This window comes from Lemur catta, chromosome 3 (assembly GCF_020740605.2).
Source record: "Lemur catta isolate mLemCat1 chromosome 3, mLemCat1.pri, whole genome shotgun sequence".
Classification (NCBI taxonomy): domain Eukaryota; kingdom Metazoa; phylum Chordata; class Mammalia; order Primates; family Lemuridae; genus Lemur; species Lemur catta.
This window is the reverse complement of record NC_059130.1, coordinates 116,430,625-116,455,512: the sequence shown is the minus strand read 5'-3', so window position 1 is coordinate 116,455,512 and position 24,888 is coordinate 116,430,625. Positions and strand designations below refer to the sequence as shown.

Here is a 24,888-nt window from a genome sequence, read left to right as displayed (position 1 = left end):
TTATTATTTGGGCTTTTCATTCATTCATCCAACAAATATTTATTAAGCACTTGCAGAGGGCCAGGCAAAGGGGCATTCTCTCAGGGCAGAGAGCATGTGCAGACAGATGAGGAATTATTCTACAGCAGGTAGAGCCAGAACTCTGGAGTGGATCAGCTTAGGCCTAGACCCTGATACTGTCCAGCTGTGTGACACTGGGCACATGACCTTGCCTCCTTAAGCCTCAGCTTTCTCTTCTGTAAAGTGGGTATAACCGGTAACTGCCTCGGGGCTTGTGATGAGCATTGAATGAGTTGGTTCAGGGGGAGTGGCTGGCACCCTCTGCCTGCCTGGTTCAAGGAGGTGAGGACTAACAGTTCCTGTTATAGTCATGGTTGTAACTGTTTCCTCAAATGTCTTCCCACCCCCAAATTTGCCTTTTGTGGACACCAGGGTCCTGTTGAACTGTCCCTGTGCAAGTTTTAAAAAAAAGCCCCAATGGGAAAGAATAGCCGCGTGTTACAACTCTGTAGGTCCGCACGGTGGACACAGCATGCCCATGAACTCGCAGTTTGGAAGCGATCTCGATCGGAGCCGGCCTATTTTTGTCCCGGAGGCCGCGGATTCCCGGCAGGAGGCGCCTTCCGCCCTCGGCTCATTGCCCTGACACCAGCCAGCTGCGTGCGGGCTTCTCAGGGTTTTAACTTCAAAGGGCTGGACACTCACCCAAGAAGGAGACCCCGGCCTGACCTCTCTTGGAATTCGAAACGTAAGGTCGCGAGGGGACGCGGGCGGGCTCTTCCCTCTGTGTTCAGAGTCCGGCGCACCCCAGCTCGAGCGCGGGGCCGCGCGGCTCCAGGGCAAAGCCCCAGGCAGGGCGGAGGCAGAGCCGCAGGTAAGAGGCGCCGCGCGCGGGTTCGCCCTCCGGGAGCCAGGACTTGGCAGCGGCCGGCCACCCGCGGGGCGGGCACACGTCGGCCGGCGGCGCTTCGCTGGGGAAGTTCTCCGCAAAGCTGGGCGTGAGCCCTCAGCGGGGGAGGCCCCCGGCCAGGACGCCCCGCTCCGCTCCAGAGCGCAGGAGCCGGAACGGGCTCCACCCGGGCCGGGACTCGGGCGCGCGATCCCGAGAGCGCCCAGGGGACCCAGGAGGGGGTGGGGAGCCGCGCCGACGGCACGAACTGACTCAGTTTTTAAAAACTCGTTTCCTCCTTCCCTACCTCCGTCCATCACTCACCTCGCAGGGCACCAGTCCTGGGCGGCACGGGCGGGCCCCGGCGCCCCGAACCTGCCCAAGGGCGGAGAGGGAAGCGCGGCCTCCCCAGGAAGGAGGAGAGGTGAGCGTCGGGCCAGGGGAAGGCGCGGCGGCCGGCTCTGCACCCGCGCCGGGGCAGGGAGGGAGGGGCGGCCCCCAGCTCTACTTAACCCCCAGATACCCGGGACTCGTGGCCTGAGAACCGCCCCTCCCCAACACTCACCCGATTCTCCGGCCCCTGGGGAGGGGGCCCCGGTCTCTGTTCCCTTCCCCCCACCCCGCTCCTCCAACTGGGTAAGGCGAGGGTCCCGGGAGGACGGAAGCCCAGCCCCCAGCCCGCACTCCCAGCCCACCCCTGCGGCAGGCGCTGGGAGTGGGTACCCGCCCCCCGCCCCCCGCAGCGTCGGTCAGCGCCGGGGCCGGGGGGTGGCGCAGAGGGCGGGGAGGGAGGGTCGGCTGCTGGGCGGTGCCTCCCCGGGCTGGAGGCTCTCCCGGCCGGCGCCGCCCTCCGCCTCCCGCGGTCCCTCCCTCCCGCACGCCGGCGCTCCCAGGCCGCGCTTCCTGCGTCCCCATCCCAGTCCCGGAGCGGGCAGCTCGCCCTCTCCGCCACCGCGCTCCTCTCCGAGACTCCTCCGAATCGCGGCGCCCCGGAGGAGGCAGCCCGGGGGCAGCGGGGGTCGCGGAGCCCCCAGCCCCGGGCCACCCGCCGGAGACGGAGCGGGACCTGCCGCCTCCCGGGTGAGTCTGAGCCGCCGCGCCCCGAGCAGTCCTGTGGGTTCCCCCAGGGCCGGGGAGGGCAGCCGAGGGCTGTCTGGGTCGTCCGTCCGTGCGCCTGGGCGCTTCCTGTCCAGGGTCTGCCACCCGGAGGACTCGGTGCCCAGCACCCTCTACAGCCGCGCCCCGCCGGTGCGGGACGCTGCACACCGCGCGGGGCCAGCGGGCCTGGGCCGGGGTAGGCAGCCGGCCTTGGGGGCCCCCTGTTGGCGGGGACAGGTGCCACCCGCCCTTGGCCTCGATAGGGGCACCTTCCTCCGGTGCGTGTGAGCGGACTTGCCAGTCCACCACCCTGGCGCTGTCCTCCGCGTCCCTTACTCCTTTCTGGAAATCGAGGCTTTTTAGGGATTTAGGTAAGGGAGTGTGTCTGTGTTGTACGTACCAGAAGCCAACGCATGGGTGAGGAATCGGGCGCGAGGGGAAACTTGAGTTCTTCCTTCCTGAGCCTCGGTTTCTTCATCTGTAAAATGGGAGTGCTAGCGCCCTAGGGCGCAGTGGGGCACCTCTCGGTAGTAAGTTAGGTTACTCGGCTTCGGGGAGAGAAGACTCCAAAGCCGACCTCAAGTCGGCGCACGAACGCGAGGAGAGTGGCCCGGGTGCGCCAGGTCCGAATTACAAGATGCTCACTTTCAGAAAGAAATGCTTCCCCACCAGGGGTGGGGCAGGACCCCTGGGCCCCTTTGGCTCCCCCGGTGCAGCGCTCGTGTGACTGTGACGGCGTGTGTGGCGCCGGGTCCCTCCTGGCAGCGCGGGTGGTCGGCGCGGGGGCCCCAGGCCCTGCGGGAGCGCGGTGGGCGGGGCCGGTCAGTGGGGGTGGGGGCAGCAGAAGGAGGGATTGAGAGCGCAGGGCCGGCTTCTGGCTTTCGCTTTGTCTGGGTTACTTGGAGGATCTCTCTCTAGGGAGAGGTGGGCCCTGGGACCTGTGAAGGGCTTTCACACTTTGGAGACTTGTCACACAAGGAGCCTGACTTCAGTTGATGGGGCCAAATGGAATCGGGAGGGGCCCTTTTCCTCCAAATATCTCCCTACCCCTGGACTGGGAGAAAAGACCCAAGAAGGAGAAAGGGATGGGGCTGGTGGCGAATCTGTTCCTCATGGTGTCCTGAACTGACAGTGGTTCCCTGATCAGAGTGACTGGGGCATTGCCCAGGGCCAGACCTGACCCAGGTATCCTGGGCACAGGGGTCTCCGAGGGCTCCCAGCCTAGTAGTGAGGGAGTCAGAGACAGTAGTGACAAGTGTCACAGGGATTTGTTGATACGGTCAGGCCACACCACTTGCTGGCTGGGTGACCCGACCTCTCCGAGCCTCAGTTTCTTCATCTGTAAAAGGGGCTGATAATCTCCTAGGGCAAGATAGCATACGTATGCCTAGCACATAGCAAATATTCTGTTGTAAGTTATGTCACAGGACTTAGCAGAAGAAAGAAAGTAACTCAGGAGGTCCTGCTAAGGAGAGAATACTGGAATACTCAATGGGGAATTGGAATCTGTCCCGTAGACAGGGGAGGAAGGGTATCTGGGCAGAAGGAACAGCCAAGCAAAAGCACAGAGATATGAATGTGATGGTGTGCGGGGCTGGGGAGGTGCTCAGGCAGGGGAGGGTGGGTTTGTGGGAGGGTGGGGGGTGCAAGTACAGGGAGTGGAGGGTCCGGAATGAGCCGGAGTGGACAGGTGGGGGCTATGTTAACTGAGCACCTTCTGTGGTCCAGGCACTGTCCTAGGTGCTCAGTATAGATGAACAAGAAAGATAGAGAGAGATGCACATTTCATTCATGTTCTTTAAGCAGGGGAGTCATCCAATCGATACTTTAAGAAGGTAATTCTGGCTACCTGGAAGCTGGGTCTTACAGAAGACTGCTGGGGAGAGAAGGCTGGCCAGCGGGCTGCTGGGGGTGGTGGGGAGGGCAGCTGGATGGGTGGCCCGTACGGGAGGCAGAAATTAACACGTGGCCTTCACATGTGACCACTGGTCAAGGGTGAGATTCGGAGATTCAGTGTGAGGCCCCCAGGGCCGGCCCTCTCCTCTACCAGAGCAGAGAGGTAGTGAATGTCTGGGCTGTTGGCAGGACCCAAGCCCCTCCAGGTGTGGCCTTCCAGCTCTTTGGCTCCAGATGTCAGAGGGCCTGGGGGTTTCTCTGTCTATGTGAGGAAGAGCCAAGCTGGACACAGAGGGCAGCTGGACGCTTTGGGGGCTCCTGTTGTGCTAGGTCACGGTTCCTCCCTGCAGGGCTGCCTGTAGACCCCTCAGACTTCTTGGGCTGGAGAAGGCCAGACCACAGGGAGCTTTAGCTTTTGGCTTCTCTTCTTCCACCTCCAAATTAAGATGAGATTCAAGGGAATGAGGAGCGTTCTCTCCCTAGGTGTCAGGAAAGTTCCAGAAGCTCGGATGCTTTGTGACTGGGGATGTGGTCAAGGGTCTGCTTCTGGCCGCTGACTTTTGCTTTCACTTTTGTTGTCTCTGCTCTGAAGCTTGCAGGACTCCTTGCAATTGAAAGCCACGTGAGTGTCCTTCTCCCTCCGTGTTATAAGTCTCTCTTGGCTTGGAGGTGCCAGGAGGAATGTCTCAGGTGGAAGGGACCTTTGGGTCATCAGAGCTGCCATCCTTATTTGACAAATGAAACTCAGAGAGGGGAAGGGACTTGCCCAAGGACACACAGCAGGTCAGCAGCAGAGCTGGGACTGGAACCCAGCCCTCCTGACTCCCCTCTGGGGTCCTTTGCATTATCCCAAGAAGCCTGGCCACATTCAGGTCAAAGGCTTTTTTGGGCCCCAGGTTTGGTGGTTTCTCAACATCTCAGTTTTTCTAGCAGCTTCACAGAGTCTTGCTCCTCCCCAGCCTGGACAGCCCAGCCTAGCGTGGCAATGTTTTTTTCTCCCTTCTCCTGGATTGAGCACTTGGTGCCACGGCCATCCCTCCTGGGACCTCTTGCTCCCCAAAGAAACAGGCCATTTGTTTGGAAGAAACAGGCCATTTGTTTGGTTTTCTCTGCTTCAGACTGTCCTGCCCCTCGCAGACAGCTGCAGGACACTGCCCAGAGACAGCCTCTTAGGGTCTCTGCTGACCCTCCCCTCAGCTCCCAGCTGCTGGTGGGCCCTCACCTTCTATCCGTGTTGTTTACTTGGGCCAAGCAACCTAGAGTCGCCTCATTCTCTCTTGCCCTAGATCTGTCAGACTCAGCAGCCCTTGAACCTGAATGCTGGCTGCTTTAGATCTTAGACTACCGGGGTCAGAAGGGACCTTAGCAATCAGAAAGTCCAATCTGCTTATTTGACAAATGGGGAGACCAAGGCCCAGGGAAGGGAAGAGACTTGCCTGAGAGCAGAGCCAGGACTAGACCCCAAGTTCCTGATTCTGTCTTGAATGATTTTGAGGATGATTCTTGGAAAACAAAAACAGAACATTCTCCCTCTCCAAGATCCTCCTCCTCTCTGCACTCCACACTGCCAGGTATTTGGGGGGCATCCACAGTGACAGTATCGTGTCCAGGAGGAGTAAAGGCTGAGGGCCCCGGGAGACAAGGGGTGCACGTCAAGGAGTGTGTCTTGACATTTTCAGGTCCTGTCTGTTCAGACTGGCGTGAACGTCAGGAGTGAGCTAGCGATCGCATTTACTTGGCACTCCCTTAGCCAGACTTTATAATGTGCCTCTGGACGGACAGGCTTTTAAAGTTGCTTTCTTCCCCAGGCGACAAAAGTACTACACATTCATTGTAAAAACTTCAGAGGATGACATCACAAATGCTGGCAACCACTGTGAATATTGTGAAGTTTTATTCAGGGTTTTTGTTTGATCGTTTGCTCTGCCGTTTCATATCTTGGTTTTTCTTAATCATCACCACGTGCATTATCCTCATGTGACAGTGTTTTCTTGTGGATTCTAACCTGCCGGTCTCACGTGCTGCTACCACCTGATGATGGCTAGCAGGGACTTAGGAGGCCAGCCTTGAGGGTTGGCTCAGCTCGGGCACTCCCTCGGCCAACATCTTGTAACGCTATGCGAAGCGCCTAAGAAGTTTCTTATTCACCACTGTGGGACTTCAGGGGGTCATTTTTCTGCATCACTGTGGGTGTTTGGGTAAGGACTGTATTTACAAAGTCTAAAGCAAAAACTAATTCTCATCCAACTCTTAGAAATGGAAGCGATCTGATATCTGGGTAGGATGGGTGTGACTCAGAGTCCGCACACAGGGAGGGAGAGAGTTTTGTTTCTTCCAATTTTTTGCTGTGCTTGTTTTGACCCAGCCCAGTGCCCCCACCCCACTGTCACCACCCCTTGCTCCAAATCTCCCTGGGATTAGGCACTGGGTGTTGGGCTTGCTCATCTCCAAGCCCTGCCTCCTGGGGAACAGGTGTTTCAATGGCAGAGATTTGCTAAGAATGCGTTTCCTAGTTAGGTGATTCAGGTGGGGCACCCCACCCTGGGGACAGGCTCTCCTGGGGTGGGGTGTTGCATCCTCTAACGGGATCACAGCTTTGTGAATGCCATACATTGTCAGTACTGGAAGTACGAGTATCGATCTTGGAGATTTGCTAAGTTAATGTTTGTAGACTGTGGACAGCAACTCTTAGTGGGATTTTTAATCACTTGAGTGGTTTTCCACTGGCTTTTTAAAAGTGAAATAGAAGAAAGTAGACTAGAAAATAAAGTGTGTTTTCTGTCGTGAAAAGTATTCTTTAGTAGAACTTTTAGTTATCTGTTTGTGGGTATGTCTTGAGTCACCAGATAAAATGTATTCCTAATTGCATGGTACGAACCTTGGGCAACGTGGCTCTGGTCCACTGGTTTTTATACCATGATCCTGGGAACGTTGGGATTCCTGGGACGGGTTCCAGAAGCAACTCAGGGCCTTGCTGGGACAGAGCTGGGTGGTGGGAGGCAGGGCCAGCCAAAAAGAAGCTTTGCTTATACACATTCCAGATGTAACGGGTGTGAAAGACCCTTTTAAAAAAATTCTATGACTTTAAAAATGAAACAGAAAGTTGGAAGCCCTTGTTAATATAGCCATCTCCATTCTGAGAAGAAACTTAGGCCACAAAACACGAAGGCCCTTGCTGGGGGGAGGTGGCAGTTAGGCCTCACACTGAGGGGGGTCTCCAAATATAGATCTTTGACACCTCTCCCGTTGAGGCACTAAAGCCAGTGTTAGAGCAACTGACCCCAAACCCACAATCACCATGCAGTCCATTTGTCCTATGGGCTACACTGCTGTGTGCGCTGGGGATGAATGTTTACCATAAAGCCTGTCACTATGGTGCTAGCAACCCAATCTATATTGGTGAGGTGCACAAGACATTAATTTGTTCGATGCCTGCATTTCAAACACATCCCATTGCTGCTAACCCTGTTTTGGCATTTCTCCTTCTTTTTGTCATGTCCCAGAGCTTTACCAGTGGAAGCTTCCCGGGCCTGTCTCCTGGCCTGAGAGGCCCAAGACAATGGGCGCGAGGTCACCCAACATGCCTGGCAGAACAGGATGAGAACTCATTGCAGTGGGCAAGTTCCTTTTTCTAAGCTCATGATCTCACATGATGTACAGTTCTGGATGTCTCCAGAAGGTTCTGCTATTTCCTCTATTCAAGATGTAGAACCAGGTAGCTCTGAATCTTGGTGAATTTTATGACTTTGCCATGTTTTTTTCTTCACATCCAGTCTGGAGAGAGAGAGAGAGAAGTTACTTGCCTTCCCCGTATCCTACACGTTCCCCGATGCACGGGCCAGCTTGTGTTGGGCAGGGTGTGGGTGTGGTTTGTTGATGTTAGGTGGAGGGGACATGATAAAAAAAGAAAAACAAAAAACCAACAGTAAAACTTTCCTGTCTTACCTTACCCTAAGAAACTTCACATATTATAGCTTCATTAACTGCAGTTTGCAGGGTAGCAATTATGCACTGGCAGTGCCTCTGGGTAATTGTTGTTTTCAAACAGTGACAGATGCAAATTCTCCTGTTTCAAGGGAAGTCTTCTGTGGCTTAACAGGGACAGATGCCATCACTTTAAACAAATGTTCCGATACACACTGTGCCAGTCACTGGGGATGAACAAGCGCCCCCGTGGGGGGAGCCAGCAGTGAATGTGCCATAAAGTACCCCCAATAAGGGAAGAGGGAGCCCAGGGCTGTGGAGGAGGGGGTTTAACCCAAACATGGGAGTTGGGAAGAAATTTCAGAAAGAGAAGTCTGCAATGAAATCTGAAAGGCAAGTGGAAGTTAAGCAGCAGTAGGTGTTCCGGGGCCAGGGCAAGAGCCTGTGCAAAGGCCCTGAGGTATAAGAGAGCTTAATTCACAAGAGCTGATACCAGATGTGTAGGGCAAGGGTGGGAGAAATCTTTTGGGTTTGGCAGTTCCTCAAAAAATTAAAATAGGATTACCATAGGATCCAGCAAGTCTACTTCCGGGTATATACTCAAAAGAATTGAAGAGCTGTTTGTACACCCATGTTCACAGCAGCATTTTTCACAATGGCTAAAATGTGGAAGCAACTGAAATGGCCGCTGACGGATGAGCAGATAAACAAACTGTGGTACATCCATGCAATGGAATGTTATTCAGCCTGAGAAAGAAAAATTCTGACAAATGCTACAACGTGGAGGAACCTTGAGGTCATTATGCTAAGTGAAATGCACCAGCCACAAAAAGACAAATACTGTACGATTCCACTTATGTAAGGAAACCAGAATAGTCAAAATCATAGAGACAGAAAGTAGAATGGTGGTTGCCAGGGGCTGGGGGCGGGGGTTAGGGGAGTTGGTGTTTAATGGATACAGAGTTTCAGTTCTGTAAGATGAAAGGAGTTCTGTGATAAATGGTGGTGATGGTGGCATAACATGAATGAACTTAATGCCACTGAACTGTACACTTAGAAATGGTTAAGATGGCAAATTTTATGTTATGTGTATTTTGTCACAATAAAAAACTTGGGGGAAAAAGTCATTTTGGAAACAAGCCTCGGATATTCATTCAACAATATTCATTGAATTCTCTACACAGGCCAGGCATTCTTCTAGGCTTTGGGCTGCAAGAGAGATGTGGTCCCTGCCCTCATGGAGCTTATACTTTTACAGGGCAGCAGAGAGGAGTCGATAAACTAGAAAACAAACAAGTAAGATAACAAATCAATAACTGTGTCCTGCACTGAACTAAAATCTTTGCTGCTTCCCCGCTGCCTGCAGGATCAAGTCTAAGCTAAGCTCCTTTGCTGTCAAAGCTCCAAAGACTGGACTCCTTAGAGCCTGCCTCAGTTAACCTTTCAAGACCTGTTACTGCTGCCTTGCCCCCCCCACCTGCTACATCCACCCCTCCCCCACTGCATCAGTCACCTGGAACCACCTTCCACCTCCACCATCCTCCTGTAACCCCCCCCCCTCCCCAGCCAGGGACTTTGATGACTTTTCCTTTTTGTTCTTTCTGCTTTTTTTCCTAGACTGCCCAAAAGCTTTAAAAAATATAATAATTTCAATTCCAGGATTTTATACTGAAGAAACAATGTAAGGAGTTAGTTTCGATACTGTTTTTTTTTAAATAATAGTAGCAAAATTAGAAACCAGTGATGTGTCCAGCAGCAGTCCTAGCCAAGACATTTTTTTAAAACAAAACTTTTTATTTGGGAATAATGTAAGTTGCAGAGATAATTCGGAAAGTTTCCAGACACCATTCACCCAATATCCCCTCGTCCTGGCATCTTACATGACCATCATATACTTACCGAAGCTAAGACATTAACATTACTAACTAAACTACAGACTTTGTTTGGATTTCCTCAGTTCTCCCACTGATGATTTCCTTCTCCCAGATCCAATACAAGATACCCTGTCGCATTTAGTCATCCTGTCTCCTCCTTAGTCTCTCCCGGTCTGTGATAGTGTCTCAGTATTTCCTTGAATTTCATGACCTTGAGAGCTTCAAAGGGTACTGGTCAGTATTTTGTAAAATGGCCCTGAATTCGGGTTTGTCTGATGCCTTCTCATGATTAGACAGAGCCTCGGGCTTGGGAAAGAGTCCCACAGAGGTGGAGTGTCTTCCTCGTTGCGTCATGGCAGGAGCTGACACTGTCAGCAGGACTCTCTGTCGCTGTGTCAGCCCTGCCCGCTGGGTTAAGGGGGTGCCCGCCACGTTTCTCTGCTGCGAAGGTCCTCCAGCCCCTTTCAGAAAGGGGCTCTTTCAGCATGACGGCAAAAGGTAAAATTATAAAATAAATTATTGAAAATGATAGATTAGGCTCCTAAAACTTAAAAACTTTGATACATTCAAGTGATACGTGGAGGCCCTATTGGCAGCGCACAGCAGACAGGGGTGGTTTTCTGAACACGCCAGGAGCTTCTCAAGTCAGGAAGGGAAAGCTGAACGTCGGGGCTGAGAAACGGGGACAAAGAAGGAGTGCTGCCGGCCAGAAAGCACAGGGAAAGAAAGAAACAATATTCACCCTCCCCTCCCATCTGGAACTTTAACGACCTGTGTTGAAGACCCAGTAGACATAATTCCTAATCTCTCCTGGACTGATGTTGTGACTTGTGTCGGCTGATGTGAGTCCCACCCTGCGGGGTAGGCAGGCATGGAAGTAGCAATGGGCCGTGTACGGTTCTTAACTGAAATAACTTTTAATTAGCTATTTGTTTAATTAGGAAAGGAATGCATGCACGTGGTAAAAAATAAATAAATAAAACTGCAGAAGGGTATCCAATGAAAAAGTATGAATCTTCCTCTCATTCCAGCCCTCCTGTCCCTTATACCAGAGGCAGCCTCCATTCACAGTTTCTTGTATTTAATATATACTTCTAGAAATAATCTCTGCATATAGTGATGCTTCTAAATGCGGCTTTTAGATGTTCTCCTGGTAATCAAAGCAATAAATGTCAGGATCATTATGAAATTATTGAGTAATTTTAAACCTGTCATAACTCATATCAGGGTCCTCAGTCACCTTTAAGGACCCACTAACCACCTGACATTGTATGTGGAACATTCCATCTCTGCATTTTTCTGTGGCAGGTCAGTAGCTGTCATCAGATTCCCAAAGGGGTTTGTGTACCAAAAAACAGACAAACAAAAAAGCAAGAACCATAGCTGGTAGTTATGAGAAGTAATCTTTTATAGATAATTGCTAGATAGATGTGTAATTAGCTGCGATACATGTGTAATTAGCTGTCATTCAGAATGTGTAAGTTCCAAATTTATGTATCGTTGGTCCTTAGTTTTATGGTTGGAAGCTGGCGGAGCCATTGATTTCACAGTTTTGTCGTGGGCTGAGAGGAACTGTGCCTGGCCGAGCCAAGAGAGATGAAGTTCACGGGGTTCTTCGCCCTGCCTGGGTGTTTGTACTGACTCATTGTGTGTGAGGAAGTACGTTGGCAGCTTTAGAACACGTGTATTCTCTTGCCCTGGATGAGTGAGTTACTGTAACTTCTTACGGAGAGGAGTACGCAAGCTTGTTTCCTATCAGAGGATTTCAGGATGAAAAATGTTCAAGAGTTTCGGGAAATTCCTGGGAAGCAGAGCCATATCCGGTTGGTGAGAAAAGGCATAGGTGTTTGGGGATCCTTCATGGTTAGCGGGGGAACAACCAAGCTTTCCCATCACCCTTGTAAGTCATTTGATGTTCAGAACAGTTCTATGACAGATGGGGAAACTGAGGCAGGAGTACACTAGCTACTGTGCAAACTATCCCACACCTGGGGCTTAAGACACTCTGGTCACAGTTTCATGTGTTGAGTGAAGAAGGCAGGGTGTTGGCTCCACACAGTCACGTGGGGACACATGTTGTTTTCCATCTTCAGCACTTCCCTCTCCAAGGGTTTGGTGAGCTGATTGACAGGGCCCACAGCTGGTCAGTGGTGGAGCTGGGATTCGAACCCAGCCAGTCTGGTTCCAGAGTTTGTATTCTCAGCCATTATGCTATGGTGAGAACACTTGCTCCTTGTTGCCAAGGAATCAAGCTCTTCCTTCAAAGGAGTAAGATGAGTAAATCTGAGAGACATTTTTGCTTTTGTCTTTAGGTGAGAATTTTCAGGTGGGTTCAGCACGTAAAATTCAGAGCCTACCCCCCCCCCCCAATAAATCAGCTATGTTGTTGCCTGGCCCTGGGGTCTTTGTTAGCAAATGTCAACCCTCCAGAGCCGATTGCCCCCTGTTGCTGCTCACTGCAGGCAGGAGGTTTTGATAAATGTTTTTTTCCCAGTGGAAATGCCTTCTTGTGTTAACAACCCAAATGTCCAGTGTAAAGGTCTAGAAAATCAGCTATGGGACATTCACACAGGGGAACACCACATGGCCATTCAAAGTGGCAGTGATGGAGAAGACTTCGAATGACATAGAAAGATGAGTCTAATCTGCTAGTGTAAAAAGACAGATTACAAAACTGGTCCATTTTTTGTTTCAAAAAATATATAAAGAATAAACATTTGAAGAATAGTTACTTAATGTTTCCAATGATTATTGCCAGTGGATTACAAAAGATTTTTATTCTTTCTCTTTTTTAACCTGTACTTTCTAAATTTACTACAGAGAAACATGTATTACTTTGTATTTAAGTAACAGATTTAAGTTCAAGTCCTAGCCCTAATGACCTCAGTGACCTCAAGCCATTGCTTAATTTCTCCAAATGGGGAGAGGATAGTTTTAGGATTCTGTGAGGATTAAACTGTAAAAAGTACTTAGCACATAGCAAATGCTCAATACATTTTTAGATGTTGTTACCATCATAATTATCTTTGAAAATCTTTCCATTAAGATAAGTTCACTCCAAATCCAAACCAACTACATCTGGTAGCCAGGGGGCTTTATCTCAGAATGCCTGGGATTACTGACCCATGAGCAAGCCAGTCTCCCCCTGCCACTACTACCACCACCTGCCCTCCCCCTGCCCTCTGACTCAGGGCAGGGTGAAGCCAAGTGACTGGGAGACTTTTAAGTGTCAGTCAGGGCTGCTCCGGCTCATACCTGGTTTCTCTCTTCCACACAAAGAAATAACTTGGTGTTCTGGGCATAATGGAATATTGGTTAAAAGCCGGCCCCTGATTCTAGAGTCAGACTGCCTGGGCTCCACATCTATTAAATGGGAAGAATAATAATGCCACCCTCCCGGGGTTGGGGTGAAGATGAAATGACGCTGTGTTTGTGAAGCCTCAGCATGGCGCCTCAATAAATGCGAAGTCTCATAGATACAATGTCAAGCCTCAGAAATTCACACAACATAGCGTTAACCATTTTGAACCGAACAGTGCAGTGTCATTTAGTACATTCACAGTGTTGTGCAACCATCACCTCTATCCAGTTCCAAAACATTTTATTACCCCAAAAAGAAACCCTGTACCCACTAAGCAGTGACCCCCACGTTCCCTCCCCCTGCCCCTCCAGCTACTGGTAACCACCGATCTGCTTTCTTCTCTCTGCACGTTTCATGTAAATGGAATCATACAATATGTGACCTTCTGTATGTGGCTTCTAACTTTTTTTTTTTACTGTTTTAACCACTTTTAAGTGTACAATTCAGTGGCATTAAGCATGTTCACAGTGTTACTTAGCCATCACCTCTGTCTTTTCCCAGAACTGTGGTTCTCAGACTGCAGCAGCTTGTGTTAGCATCCTCGGGGTTGGGGGGCAGGTTGTTAAAACACAGACTGCTGCCCACCCCCAGTTTCTGATTCAGTAGGTCTGGGGTGGGGCCCAAGGATTTGCATTTCTAACCTTCTCCTGGCGATGCCGATGCTGTTGGTCAGGGACCAGTCCTGGACCTACTGCTTTAGGTCAAAAGGTCTGCAGGACAGAGTGGACGATGGCATCAGTCAGGGAAGCTGAGCCACTGTGACTTGTGGGACAGGGCTTTGTTATAGGAGCCAGGAATTGGATCTTCTGGATGGGAGGACAGGCTCAAACCTGCTGGAACCCACGGGCCTGTCTGCCACCACATCAGGCCATGACGACCTCCAGAGTGTGACGGCTGCTGCTGCGCTTTCACCTCCCAAATCTCTACAGATTCTTCTTCCAGCCAGTTAAGCAGTTCCAGCTCACCCAAGTTGACACAGCGTGAACTATCTACCACAAGACATTAATCAGTCCTTGCCACCACAGAGCCACTGCCCTGAGCCCATGTGGTTTCTGGGGCTCTGCTGGGGGTTCCCCAGCTCTCCCAGCAGGACGTTCTGGCAGGCACGGATGTGGCCCATCCCAGAAACCCCCTGCTCAGCTCACCAGCTGGATCAGAACCCCCTAGGGAACTTAATAAATACAGATTCCCAGGCCCAGCCCAGGCCTGCCGAGTCAGACTCCGTCCAGCAGTGGGACCCAGGAGTCTGGATTTTTAACAAGCTCTCTTGTTGATTCAGCTCTCCAGCCAAGTCTGAAACTTCTGATACGTGGAGAAGAAAGTGGGCTCTGGGGCCAGACAGATATGGGTTAGAATTCTGGTTCCATTACTAATTAGCTTTGTGATCTCAGGCAAGTGACTTACCCTTTCTGATCTGAAATGATTTACAGGAATTTCCCCCTCACCCCTTATCTGCTATTTTGCTTCCTGTGGTTTCAGTATATCCATGGTCAACTTTGATCTGAAAAGTTTTAATGGAAAATTCTAGAAATAAACAATTTATAAGTTTTAAATTGTACGCCACTCTGAGAAGTGTGATGAAATCTCACACTGTCCTACTGTATCCTGCCTGGGATGTGAATCTGCCCTTTGTCCAGCAGACCCACAGCATAGATGCTACCTGCCCCTTAGTCACTTAGGAGCCATCTGGGTCATCAGATCAAAAAACCATAGTATATACAGGATTCAGTACTATCTGTGGTTTTGGGCATCCACTGAGGGTCTCAGAACGTATCCCCTGTGGATAAGGGAGGAGGACCGTACTTATCTGTAAAATGGGTATAATGCCTCCCTTCCCCATGGAGGGTGGTAGGGACTGAATGACATGGAGTGTGTACCAGACTTCTGGCCTGTGAAGTGTTACTGTGCTTAATCCAGTTAGTAACTGTGCCTAGACACGTCTAGGGAGTAGGTGAAATGGGCCCACAGTCTCCTTAGTAACCTGGGCCTTACCCAGATTACGATCTTAGGTTGTTTTCCTGACATCATGAAAACTAGACTTGCTTTTCTGCATTTCAATTCACATTCCAGGCATTGTTTTATGTAAATATCATTGGCTTATTCTTTCTTTAGGCAAATTTCACAAACTCCATCTTAAAAAAAAAAAATCTTCTTTCTAGACCTTTCCAACTTCCAGCCCTGCTTTATCTAAAAACACCCTTTCTTAAACCTGGAATCTTTGAAGTTTTCACCACATGCTGAACATGTCCACCATTGTCTTTCTTTTTGGGTCTGTCATCTTGGCATTCGGTAACATGGTTGTGGTCTGCATTGCTAGAACAACTACTTTTCCAAGAAAGCAAGTTGAAAAGGTTCATAATACCTATTCCTCAGGGGATCAAAACGGTGCCTCCAGGGCCAGGCCATCTGATAAAGGGAGTGTTAACTTTTTGAGAGAGGCTTTTGCTCTGTCATCTGGGCTGGAGTGCAGTGGCATCATCGTAGCTCACTGCAGCCTCAAACTCCTGTGCTCAAGCAATCCTCCTGCCTCAGCCTCCCGCGTAGATGGGACTACAGACACACCACCAGGCCTGGCTAATTTTTTTTTTTTTAGAGGTGGGGTCTCGCTATGTTGTCCAGGCTGGTCTCAAACTCTTGAATTCAAGCGATGCTCCTGCCTTGGCCTCCCAAAGTGCTGGGATTATAGACATGAGCCACTGTGCCCAGCCTAGAGCATTAACTTTGAAGTATGCTTTTAAAGAAGCTGTTATTCCCAAAGCAAGCAGAAACAGGAGTGTCTTCTCTGGGACCATCTCTGTGCTTCTGTTAAGCATTTTCTGTTTGAAAAAAATTATTTTTCTTAAGATTGCCTGATTTGCACCCTGGTAGGAGGCAACTGGTGTTAGAGCCTTAGAAAATGTTGTAGAATATCTCCCAGATTAGCAGTAGTCAAACCACCTGCCTCCCCCACCTACAGAGGAAGCCGGATAAAGTCCAGCGCTGTAGCAGTAATGACCATGTGCCGCCTGGCATTGTGTTACATGCTCTACCCACGCAAGCTCCTGATTCCTTCTGGCAACTCCATTACAGAGACACTAGTTCTTATGGCCCAGCTGAAATAACACACTCAGGTTCATCCAACCAGGAAGGAGGTAACGGTTATGCAGCTGGGAGTCAAACCTAGGACCTCCTAACTCCAGAACCAGAACTTTCAGCCCTGGCTCAATAACGCCTGCCTTGCAAAGGTATTAGAACTTTGCTGAGTTGACCCACCAGGCCACATGAGGTCCGCGTGTCTGGAGACCTGTGTGGCCAGGCGGGAGCCTTGCTAGATGAGTGGGGGTGGGGGAGGGAATTCCTGGGGCAGAGCTGGAAGGCAATCTTAGTAGAGGAATAAAGCAGTTCCTGGCCAGGCGCGGTGGCTCACACCTATAATCCTATAATCCTAGCACTCTGGGAGGCCGAGGCGGGAGGATTACTTGAGGCCAGGAGTTCTCGCCTAAGCAAGAGCATGATTCCCTGTCTCTACTAAAAATAGAAAACTAGCTGGCGTGGTGGTGTGCACCTGTAGTCCCAGTTACTTGGGAATCTGAGGCAGGAGGATCCTTTGAGCCCAGGAGTTTAAGGTTGTAGTGAGCTATGGTGACACCACTGCACTGCAGCCCGGGTGACAGACTGAGACCCTGTCTCCAAAAAAAAAAGTGGTTCCTTTAACTTGCCCCCGGTCCTCCCTGGCCCACTTGTCCACTGTGACTTTTCCAAGACTTAACTCCCCTGTGGGTCCTCCCACCCACCCGTCTCTGCACCCCCACACTCAGCCGACCCTCCGGACTCCGGGGTCCACACTCAGGCTGAGGGTTCTGAAGCTGTAGTGAGCATCACGATTATTCGCCTGGTTAAAAGCAGATCCTGGGTCCACCCCAGATTCTGATTCTGTAAGTCCCTAGTGCGGCCCAAGAATCTGCATATTTAGGCAACGCTGCCCTACCTCCATAAGGTAGGGGTCCTCGGATAACAGCAGGGTCTCACGTTACTGTTCCCTTTGTATCCTCACCCCCATCTGCTGCTCAGCCTATCATTGCCACCTCCTTTTATACACCTCACATGCTCCCATATCACAAGGTAATGCTGGTGGTATGCCCATTTTACAGATGAGGAAATTGAGGCTCAGAAAGGTAAAGGAACTTGCCTAAGGTCACCCAGACAGATCTGAATTCTTATTACCACCAACTCTAACCACCTTGCTCTCTGCCTCTGCTAAATAGGCATTGCCCCCCCTGGAGGTCCCCGGTGGGGTTTAGAGGAAGGACTGTGAGTGATATAATGTATTGGTGCATTCAGTCTGTGGACTACGGGGGAAGGAGGCGTGGAACCTGGTTGACGTCTCGGCAGTCAGAACTCTGCTTGTGTTACCTCCATGGGCTTGTAACCCTGGTATGAACAGCAGACCATTTGATTCAAATGTGAATCAAAATGTGGAATGACTCAGGGACCATTCATCAGGAGAACGGATCCCTCTGTGACCCAGAGCAGGTCTTGTAACCTCCAGGGGCTTCTCACCTGGACAGACAGCTTAGAAGGGAGCACAATGCGGAATCCCAGCCGAGCGGGCAGCTGTGGTACCTGAAGAGATGTTTAAAATAAATACTTCCACCTGTGACCCCGCAGTCCCTCCTGGGCATTTATCGGGAGAAGGGGAACAGCTGCCACGCAGACTGGGATGCAGATATTCACAGCAGCTCCACGTGTAACAGCCCCAAGGAGGAAGCCGCCCAGGTGCCCGTCGGCAGGTGCACAGATAAACTGTGCCATGTCCACACACAGGCTGCTGCTCCGCAGGGTCAGGGAAGGACAGGAACTGTGCACACGGGCAACACCATGGACAGGCAAAGCCAGGCAGACAGCAGAGCACACACTGTTCGATTCCATTTATAGTAACTCCTAATATGGGCGAAACGAACCCATAGTGACAGAAAGCAGAACGAGGGACCGAAGAAAGGCACGTGCATGTGGGGACTTTCTGGGGTCTTGGAAATGTCTTATGTCTTGATCTGGGCAGTTAGTTACGTGGATTTATAAGGCTGTCAAAAGTTATCCAACCGTACGCTAAGCTCTGTGCCTTTTGCTATATCTATATGTAAACTCTATCTTAAGTCAAAGAGCAGATGTCCCACCCCAGGCCTGGAACTCTGAGCCAGCAGGTCTCGGGTATGGCCCATGGGCATTTCAACAAACACCACAGACAGCGCTGGGGCCCGGCCTGGGGTGGGCACTGCTAGACGCTAATTGCTAAAGTCTCTTCTGGCCAGGACGATTGAGTCTTTGCAGATGTCGAGCACTTACTGTTAGTCTGTTTTTAAGCATAAACTTAATTGGGGTCAAAGTCTGGCCCCAGGGCTGTCTCCTGATCGTCAGCAAGAACAGCTCTAAGCCATGCACAAAGCGCCTTCAGTCACCGGGCAGATCCTGGCCGTGTGCCGGGCATCACAGGGCCCGCCGTGCTGGGAACAGAGGGCAGGACTCGCTCACAGGGCTGCAGACGTCCGCCAGGCGCTGGGCCTCAGGCAGAACCGGACAGGCCCTCTCTGGGTTCTGTCTCCCTGGCTGCTCTCCAGGTAGCAATGATTTGGGCTGTGTGCTGAGGGGCTCTTGTGCCGTAGACACTGGTTGTTGTATGTACATGTCCAATTCTATGAGAGGCTGCACTGTGCTCTGAGTCCCTGGCATCTCCATCATTAGCTGTGTATCTTTGCGCAAGTGACTGAACCTCTCTGAGGCTCAGCTCCTCATCTGTGACATGAAGAAGATGACAGTGCTCCTTCCCTCACAGCGCCTGTAGCATAGAGAGCATTTAGTAAATGTTGGCTGTTACTGTTATCCAATTTAATCTGTACAGTAACCCTATGGGCAAGGTGCTATTTGTATCCTCAAAGCGAAAACTGAGGCTCAGAGATGTCAAATCCCTCACCCGAGGTCACACAGCTAGAAAATGGAGGAGCTGGAATTGAAACTTGGGCCTGCCTACTCCCGCCTCTGCTCACTGCACCGCACTGCTGTCAGCTTTGTGGGGCAGGGATCAGTACAGAAGACCCCTGTACTGTCACCCGGAGTGACAGTCCATCACTGGTTGAGTGAGAGACCCGTCCTTCTTCAGGAAGGCTGTGGGCGCTGGTTCCAAAAGGGATTTCAAATCCCTCTTCTACCAGCTGTGGGACCTCAGACAAGTTACTTAACTGCCTCATGCCTCAATTTCCTCAGTTTTAAAATGGGAATGCTAATACTAACCTTAGAAGTCTGCTGTGAGGATGCAGTGAGCCACAGGTGTAAGGCACACAGCACAGCACCAAGCACGCCGTGAGCCTGTCATCCTCGTCAGCTGGTACTTGCTGTCATCTCTGAGGTCACCTACCTCTCTCGGTTCCTGACTGAGCGGGGCGGGGCTCCAGGGGCAGCAGGATGTGAAGTTGTCCTTCATGCCTTTGAGGAAGTGACAGGGCAGTCTCCAGGTGGCCTGTGGCAACAGGTATAGCAAAAAGCCTTTTTGAACCACATCCAGGGAATCGTAACGTCTAAAATTAAACCGTCTCCTGGCTTCTCTCATTTTAAAAACCCAAAGCCACGTTCTCAGGCCTCGGTTCCTGACCATCTGGTTTTACTCCGTTGGAAGAGACTCGGCTGACGGTTACTGTCACGTCCAAGTGAGCGGTGGGCTGCCCAAGCGCTGACCCGGCTCTCGGACGGGAGGGTGTGGAGGTGGCAGGTGCTCAACCAGACGGGGCTCAAGGTGAACAAACAACCCTTTCGTGGGTTTATTTTGTGTGCTCGTTTTATTTATTTATTTTGGGCCTGCGTCTTGGGAACCACAGCATGGGTTCTCAAGCTGCTCTGTTTCCTTTGGGTTGAAAACAAAAATAAAAGGCGAAGCATGAAACTGTGACGTCCAGCCGCCTGCATGAAACTCCAGGAGGACTGGTTTATAAATTAAAAACGTGTGACCGCTCTAGGCTGAAAGCAGAACGGCAGCACATCACAGAGTCACCCTTCTGGAGTCAAATCCCTGCTCTCTCCTTGGCTGCGTGACCTTGACAATGTGTCACTCCTCCTCTCTGAGTCTCAGTTTCCTTGTCTGTAAACTGAGCACAACTACAGCTCCCACCGGATGGGGCTGTTGTGCAATCAGGTGGTCAAGGTCTTAGCACAGTGTCTGGCACACAGGACACACTCGTAAGCATTAGCTCACATGCCTGTCAGCGTGCCAGGACCAGTCAGAGTGGAATTGTTCAAGCTCTGGGTCTCAGGCCAGGTGGCTGTGTGACCTTGGGCAAATCACTTCACCTCTCTGAGCTTCAAGTTCTTCATTTGCAAAATCTAGGCCCCATGTTCCCTATATAAAGGATTATCCTGAGGATCAAATTCAGAGAGGTAAAGCAGCCTGGAGGGAGGGAGAGGACAGGTAGGAAGGGCTGTCGAAGGAAAGCACTAGATCCTCAAAGGTGAAGGATTATGTACTGGTGGCCATGAGGAGGGAAAGCCAGCCTGACAGAGGACACAGAAATATCGACTGTTTCTTAACTTGAGTAGCCCCCGCATCTTCCCTGTGGACTTGTTTTCTGTCTGGAGGTAAAATGGTTTATAGCAACAGTCTTGGGGAGCATATGGGTATACAGACCTTGCTTAAACAGACTCTGAATACAAGATGTAATTTACCAAAAAAGCACATGAAGGGATAATTATTCCCCAACAGCAGAATTCTTCACTTCGTAGAAGCGTTCACTAGGAAATTCTTTTCAGTGTCTAGCATCCCTCTTGTGCGTAATATGCTCCTTGATTTAATTGTGTGTGGCAAAGGGTGTAGTCACAGGAGCAAGATCACTCTCCTGCCCGGGCCCAGGCGCCCTCCTCTGCCTGTTACCAGCTATGAAACCTTATGCCACTGTGCCCCTGTCTCCTCATCTGTGAAGCGGAGATTGTCACACATGGTACCTGTTTCCCCTCGTGGGTGCATGAGTGGTAAACAAGATAGTGCTTGTAAAGAAGCTGACTGTCACATAGCAAGGTGCAGTATGTGTGGCTAGCATGTTTCAGTAATATTTGCTGAGTGCCTTCCATGCATCCAGCACCACCTGCCCTGTACCTGCCCTCACAGGGCTTACACCTGGGATGTGGGATGTCGGAGAGAGACGGGCAACAAACAGCATAAACAAACGAGATGATCATGAGTTGTGATCAGAGCTGTATCCCAAACCAGTAGGGCGCTAAGATAGGGAATTACATGGGCTCCTCCTTGCAAATGTCTGGCTTGGAAAGCCTCACTGTGGAGGTCACATTTAAGTGACAGATGTGAAGGAGCCAATGGTGACAGGCAGCGGGACTTGAAGGTGCACGTGCCTCAGCTCTGAAGTGCAGGCTCCGATCCAGCGGGCCCGGGGTGGTCCTGAGCACCTGCCTTTCTCGCCGACTCTCAGGGCTGCCGAGGTTGCTGGTCCGCGTACTGCACTGTGCGTGGCCAGGCACCAGAAGGCAAAGGGCAGAGCACCTTGGAGGCACCTTGGGTTTTATCCTCAGGGTAGCAGGAAGCCAGGCAGAGAGCACCACAACTGAAAGATGCTTCTAGAAGCTCATTTTGGCTGCTGTGTGGGGAAGACTTGTGGGGCAAGGGTGGCAGCAGGGAGCAGTTTCCAGGTGACCGTGGCTTGGACAAAGGTGGCAGCGATGGAAGAAGCAGGAAGTAGACATAGCAAATGCTATGTCTGGGCAGGTAAAATTGACCACACTTGCTGAGATATTAAATATAGATATCCTTCATGATCTCAATATAAATTAGTATATGTGCTTCCTTTAATTTTTTAAGCCAATAACATAGAGTAGTAGTTCTCAACTAGGGGTGATTTTGCCCTCGCGGAGGACATTTGGCAATGTCTGGAGACGGTCGCCTGCTCCAGCTGGGGAGATGCTACTGGTGTCTAGTAGGTGGAGACCAGAGATGCTGTTGAACACCAGTGATGCAAAAGACAGCATCCCACAACGAAAAATTATCTGGTCCAACCTGTCAGTGGTGCCAAGGTGGAGAAACCCCGGTGCAGAAATACAGGAAGTCAGAAATACAGCCTGCCCCACCCCCCAAAGATAACCACCGTTACCAGTTGGCATGATCGTGCAGACTTTGTTCGGTGCATATACACCAACTTTCTGTAAACCGTCTCACCCGGGAAGTAGTGCTTGGGAAACGCTCAGCACTTAGGAGCACTGTCACTGGCATGGAAGAAGGACTCTGTTTGTTTGGCCAAATCTGTTCTGTTCCCACCCCATGCTGAAGGTTACTGCCAAATGGCCTAAACCCTTATTCCTCTGTCCTTTGTGATATTCTTTCTTTTCTTCAAAGAACTGTCTAAAAACTGCTATCCTTGTGAGCCAGGCGGACTCTTGAACTGGGATGAACTCATGAAATGTGAGAATTTCAGTGCTAGAAGAACCCTTGGGATAATGTGTTCCTGCCCAGCTTCTCACTTTACAGGTGGGGAAACTGAGGCCGAAGACTTTTTGTAATTGGGGAAAATCCTCTTCTAATAAATAGTCCCTTCTTCATTTATTGGGATTTTTAACTTCAGGTTTTTGATGTAATGCACAGTTACAGCTTAGGTTTCTGATTTTGTTTTCTTGGACCTATCTGTATTCCAGGTTGGTTACAATGGCTGACAAACAGGACATACTTTAGCCACACAGTGCCTACATGCTGTGACAGTCGTCTCCAAAGGGATTTTACTGGTCTGTGAACTTGAACTCCAAAGTCTGGGACGACGGTTTGATCTCTTTTCACTGGCTGAACTGAGAGCAGGGCCTGAGCATCATCTTCACGCAACCATCCATGGGTACCACAGCTGTGGGAAGGTCAGCTTTGAGCTCAGCCTCACATACGGAGCGCTGCAGCCTGTGGCCGTCCTCTCATTGTCCCTGCTCTTGTCCTAAGGCCCCACAGAGCCCCCTAAGTGGAAAAAAATGATGTAGGAACACAAGTGAGGACTCCACAAGTCAGAAAGTCGGCTTCATGGCAGCCATGAGAATCCCAGTGGCTGGAATCCAGCCGTGCCCCTCCCCCAGGGGGGATGCTGCCCCCACCCCCACTGAGCCAGTGGGGAGAGGTGAGAACCTCTTTTGAGGTGGGTTACATTAGGAAGGCTCCCTGGGAAGCCTCCCCACTTGATTTCCCAGACCCCTCTGGTGGAGGGTGAAGGGCCCGAACATCAAGCTAAGGAGCCTGCTCTTTGATTTGTTGGCACCGGGGAGCCACAGAGGATTCCTGAGCAGGAGAGTGATAGGATAAAAAAGGCTGTTTCAGAAGGATCCAAATGGCAGCAGTGCACTGGGTGAATTGGATGGAAAGGAAAGACCGGGCAGGAAGCCCAGCGGGTAAAATGAGGTATAAGGATCTCCCCCAGCATGGTGGCAGTTAAAACAGAAAAGGAAGAGGAGGGCGTTTGTGACTCGGCTCTGAATGAGGGAGAGCCAGAAGTCATGGAGGACCACTGTCTTGAGCCCCGACGACTCTGCTGATGTGGGAAACTGGCAAGGTTACTTACCCTCTCCCAGCCTCAGTTAAGTCGCCTGTAGAATGGGGTTATGTATCGGGTGGTGGGGAGGATTATATGAGATTGTGCGTGGACACTAGCCCTGGCTTGAGAGGAGCGGCAAGCAAGCACTAGGACCGTGAAGAACCTCATGAGCAGGGCTTTATCCTTGGGGCCACAGGGAGCCATGAAGGGATCTTGACCAATGGTGGTATGGTCGCGCATCTGCCTTTTGGAAAGGCCCCTCTGGGAATAGCTAGAGAGGGAAGCCAGGAGGCAGGGAGACCGTGGGGAGGCCTGGGTGGTCTGTATCCAGGTGAGGCGTGAGCTTGGTCGGGACCAAGCAGGAAGTGCTGGACCGTCCTGCAGCGAGGCCTCTTGCCAGGGCCCGGCTTGCCTGTTTGCCTCCCCTTTGTGCCCGGGAAACCACCGTGAGGAGTGCATGGTGGCAGACATGTGTCCCAGCAGCCCCATGAGGGGCTCTCAGTGACTGCTGGCCTGTCTCTGTACACACACCGTACACTGGGCTGGCCCCTCTGGCAGCTGCCGGGACAACAAAGGCCTGGCTGTTTGACCAGAGGGACAGCAGCTGCCCAGTGAGAGCATGAGGCCTCGACGTCCCTTCCAGCACCTCACCCCCTGTCCCCGAGCCCCCATCCATCCCCTGGCCCCCAGTCATCTCCCCAGCCACTCCCTTGCCTCCTCAGGGACGGATCTTAATGTGTCCCATTCCTGCCACTCCGCTCTCATCGGTCCTCTCTTTTGGTTTCGCATGTCCACTCCACTCTGGCTCCTTTTCTCTCCTTTGGGCTGTTCATGCCTCTTTGTTCCTTCCTAGCCTTGGTCCCCCTGTGTGTTCTCACTGTGGTTTCCTCTCTCTGTGCAGCTTTTGGGCGTGCAGGGGGCTGAGGGCAGAGGCCAGGGAGGCCTCTCTGGGTCCCAGCACAGCACCTGGCCCATGGGGAGGAAGGAGATGGAGCCCCGGCCTGCATGCCTGCCCCAACACGCCCTTCGAATCCTGCTCCGTCTTCCTTTTCTCCTGTGTGTAACTGTTTGCTAGATGTGTATCACATCCTTGACGATAACATTCTGAAGGGCAGTTCTGGTTCTTCCGCCCTCTGTTTCGTGCTCACAGCCCAGAGGCATTCCCAGTCCAGTGATCTACGACCGTGTCCACGGGTGGCCTGTTCTAGGGCAGTGGCCCGGGAGAGAGTTGCAGACTTGCAGCCCTGGGACCATGTCCTTCCTCAGTCACCGCCAGGGCCACAGGTTTCTCTGAGTGAGTGACCTTAACAGTCATCC

The 24,888-nt window shown here is 51.3% G+C and overlaps 1 protein-coding gene across 6 annotated transcripts in view; it reads left to right on the top strand.

Moving 5' to 3' along the window:
• The first annotated feature begins 667 nt into the window (after positions 1 to 667).
• TMEM51 (transmembrane protein 51) overlaps positions 668 to 24,888 on the top strand; it is a 50,872-nt gene continuing 26,651 nt past the window's right edge. Inside the window, exons 1-3 of one of the 6 annotated variants that reach the window (XM_045548667.1) lie at positions 1,245 to 1,313; positions 1,783 to 1,969; positions 22,700 to 22,909. The gene's annotated coding sequence lies outside the window, so the exon portion shown is untranslated. Of the gene's footprint in view, positions 749 to 813; positions 875 to 1,243; positions 1,314 to 1,701; positions 1,970 to 22,699; positions 22,910 to 24,888 lie in introns of those variants that run through there. The other 5 variants (XM_045548666.1, XM_045548672.1, XM_045548670.1 and 2 more) reach the window with 5 other exon arrangements.